General features: G+C 40.1%; 1 long non-coding RNA gene across 1 annotated transcript; it reads left to right on the plus strand.

Annotated features, from left to right (window-relative positions):
• Positions 1-1,165: 1,165 nt before the first annotated feature.
• LOC139068926 (uncharacterized) lies at positions 1,166-2,133 on the plus strand. The gene is made up of 3 exons (XR_011520175.1): positions 1,166-1,458; positions 1,526-1,705; positions 1,777-2,133. It is a non-coding gene; the product is annotated as an uncharacterized lncRNA (long non-coding RNA).
• Positions 2,134-3,982: the final 1,849 nt, after the last annotated feature.

The following is a 3,982-nucleotide window of genomic DNA, read 5'->3' on the forward strand; positions in this document are numbered from 1 at the left end:
AAAACTCTCTGTCCAGCAGCACATCAAATTAATGGCTGTAAGCCCACACACACACACACACACACACACACACACACACACACACACACACACACACACACACACACACACACACACACACACACACACACACACACACACACACACACACACACACACATTTAAAGCACTTTCCCCTTTCAGAAAATGTCTGACTCTCTCTAAGACAGGTAAAGAATTTAGGTTACCAACTCTAAACACCATTCATACATTTCTCTCACTTCAGAAAAGCAATGGTTTGCCATCCTAAACCATTTATGGTTCTGTTGTAAACCACCCTGCATACTCAAGCCTATAAGAATAAAAGTTGATCCTTACCTCAGCGTGAGCTTTTAGTCGACAACTCACAAAGCAAATGACTCTGTATTGTTCTGCAGGTGGATTTGTTTGAAAGAGTGTCTGGAAGTTGGTTCAACAAAGATCTGTTGAGCTTTCTTAAAGCTCATTCTAAACAATTTTACACGGCCAGCGACTTCTGACAAAGCAATTGACTTCCTTTTTTTTGCAGGTGGCGGGAAAGTTTTAAAACAAAGATCTGGTTCATTCTAACCAAGTCGGCATGGAAACAATTCACAAAAGCAAATGACTTGCTATTGTTTCAAAGAGCTATTTAGGTGAACAGCATCTTTGGTTCGTCATCATCAGCAGTGAAAGCTTAACCATCGCCTCCTGCCTTTAGTGTCACATTTTGTTTTCACTGTCACACACACACACACACACACACACACGCACGCACGCACGCACGCACGCACACACACACACACACACACACACACACACATTGCTTCCTGCCTCATTGAGACATGATGAGATTGGCTTGACAACGCAACAGATTTTTCATAAGCGATTTCAGGAAGAAATGTCCGGTACAAAACCGGTCCGGTATTATTTTTTGGATCGTAAAGGTTTTTTTATTTCTGCTCCGGGGAGTTTTGATGAAGCAATGGATACGAGTTACTAACACACACACACACACACACACACACACACACACACACACACACACACACACACACACACACACACACACACACACACACACACACACAACTCTAAACACCCATTCAGACATTTGTCTACCTATACAACAAAGCAAATGACTCTGTATTGTTTATAAACATTTTTTTTTTCGACCAATCGCAACCGTTTTCTATTCAAGATTTTTTTAAACAGCTGTATAAAATGTAAAACCGCATTTTCGGAGTCGTGATTTGAGGTGTAACAAGCTAAGATGACGGGTAAGTTTTTAACTTAAGACGCAAATCTTTTTTTCTCTTTCTGGTTTAACATCTTTATTTTCAGACGCTATTGTCATATCGGACGGCGAGTGGGAAGAAATTCCTATTGAGGAAATAACTTGTAAAACTCCGGTCCCTCTCGATGATTTGTCTAAAATTAATCGTGCGGTCGAGAATCTGAGTGAGTGGATTTTATAAATATATACGTAACGTTCTTTTCTTCAGCTGAGAAATATCTCATTTTACAGAAAAGGAGGGGGTTCAACCTTACCCCGGAAGTGATAACTTTTACCCAACCACGCCTCCATCCACCAGCCGAACCGTCTTACATTCGTATCAGCCCAGCCATACCGTCAGATCACACGCGAATGCGAACGTGAAAGCTGTTCGTTACAGGACCATCACGCCACAGACGATCCTCGAAGCTGGTAAGTGATTACAAAATAGTGATTAATAAGTCAGAGATGTGTCGTTCATATTTATCGTTTTTATTCTCCAGAGCAACGGCCGACGGCCTACGCACCCCCAATATCTCAGCCCCCACCACCTCCAACCCCTTCTCATGCGCAGACGGATGGTAACGATAAAAAAACAACTGATTAATAAGTCAAAGATGTCTCGTTCACATTTACCGTTGTTTTTTATCCTTTCAGAACAACATCAGACAGCCGCTTCAATATCTCCGCCCACACCTCCTCCTCCTCCTCCTCCTCCCCCTTCTCCTGCACAGGGTAAGAGATATATAAAAAGGTGGTTATTTACTTCAAAGATGATTCGTTCATATTTTTCCTTGTTTTTATTCTTTCAGAACAATCCGACAGCGACTCTGAAACCGCTGAACGTGCTACTGAGCAGCCAGCCGGTAAGCTGTTTCACAAAACCGCTCCGCAGAGTATATTAAATTTTGAAGTAAAAAAGTATGTTTTTTATCCTTTCAGAACAACCCACGACCGACGAAGAGAACGCACCACCTCCTGCACCTGTACAGAGTAAGTTAAATTTATATATATAATTTATTAAAAGCTCGTTCATTTTATTTATTTTTTTATTTATTTTTTCATCAGAAAAACGGTTAAAGAAGAAGAAGCGGGGCAGATTTACGCGACTTCAGAGATCAAACAGGATGAAGCTTGGCTACCTGCTCCTGGAAGTGAATTCCGGCCTGGTGGAAGTGATCCAGCAAGTTCTGGCTCTGTAAAAGGAGGACGCAGATTTTTTTTCTTCATTTTTAGTAGGTTTTTAATGTCTTTTGTATCATGAGTGAAAATTGGTTTGATGACCTTTCAGATTTGTTTGAAGTAGATGATGAATTAAACGTAGATTTGTTAGATCGAATTTTAGCCAGCCAAAATCCCTCAGTGGAAGAGGCTGAAGAAATTCTATTAAATGACTGGTTTGATTTAAGCGGACTGAGTGAAGTAGATGAATTAGCTTCAGATAGTGAGATCTTAGATGATATTTTAGCATCCCAAGCCGTTTCAAACGAGGTCGATCAAATTCTAGCAAATTCAGATGAGCCTTCATCAGAAGCAATAAACGAAATTTTCAGACAAATAGAACACCAGCAGAGCGTAAACGAGATTGATCAAATACTGGCAAATTCAGATGACCCTTCTCCACAAGCTGTAGATGAAATTTTGAGACAAATAGAACACCGGCAGATCGGAGGGAGCGTAAACGCAGCTTTTAACCAGCGTGAAATTAGAGAGAGAGTGTCTTTTCAAGCAATCAACGACCCAGCCGAGTTTTATATTAATCTGATGGAAATATTAAACAGGTTTGCTGAAAGAGGAAGCCAGATCGCGCGTCCCAATGATAGAGTCCAGTTTGAAATTAATACTTTGCACACGACGCACCACGTTAATTTTAATTATGACGGATCAAATATGTTAAATCAGCTTCAGTATTTACTGGATCTGTTAGTCCAATCAAATGAAGCATTAGAGGCCGACAACGAATTTAATTTCAGACTGCAAGTGATAAATAATCCTTCCGGCGGTGGGAAACGAAAAATCGAAACCATTCTGGATCACGAATTAGTCAATAAAAAACGAAACCATCTCATTTGCCCTCCAGAGGCCAATCAGCCGTTGTGTTTTGCGCTTAGCATAGCCGGACTGTTAAATCCCTCAGCGAGAGATACAGAATTATTGAATGTGGCTAAAAATATTCATCAACAGGCAGGGCTTCAGGAGCATTCAACCGTTTCATTTAGCGACGTGATTCGATTTGAAAATATTGTTCAAAGAAAAATAATCATTTTTTACAGATCCGACAGAATCATTTCTAAATTTGAAACAGATTTTAGCGATCGGTCAAATCCGTTGTTCATTTTGCTACTGAATCAACATTATTACGGCATAAAAAATATTAAAGGTTTCTTAGGAGCCAAATATTTTTGTTCATGGTGCTTTTCCGCTTATAATAACATGAACGGACATCATTGTAAATGGTTCTGTCGCGTGTGTAATACCGATTTATGCAAACGAACAGAAACGTCTCTCATCACATGTTCTGATTGTAATCGAATATGCCAAAATGTAATATGTTTTCAAACTCACAAAACACCTGTTTTAAGGCCTCAAGCAAACAGGTTAGTTTCTCCTTGCGAAATGTTTAAAAAATGCACCATTTGTAAACAAACTTATTACATCGCCATGGGTGGAAATGGTTCACAGCACGTTTGCTCAGCGACCAAATGCATC

Source organism: Nothobranchius furzeri, chromosome 3 (genome assembly GCF_043380555.1).
Source record: "Nothobranchius furzeri strain GRZ-AD chromosome 3, NfurGRZ-RIMD1, whole genome shotgun sequence".
NCBI lineage: Eukaryota > Metazoa > Chordata > Actinopteri > Cyprinodontiformes > Nothobranchiidae > Nothobranchius > Nothobranchius furzeri.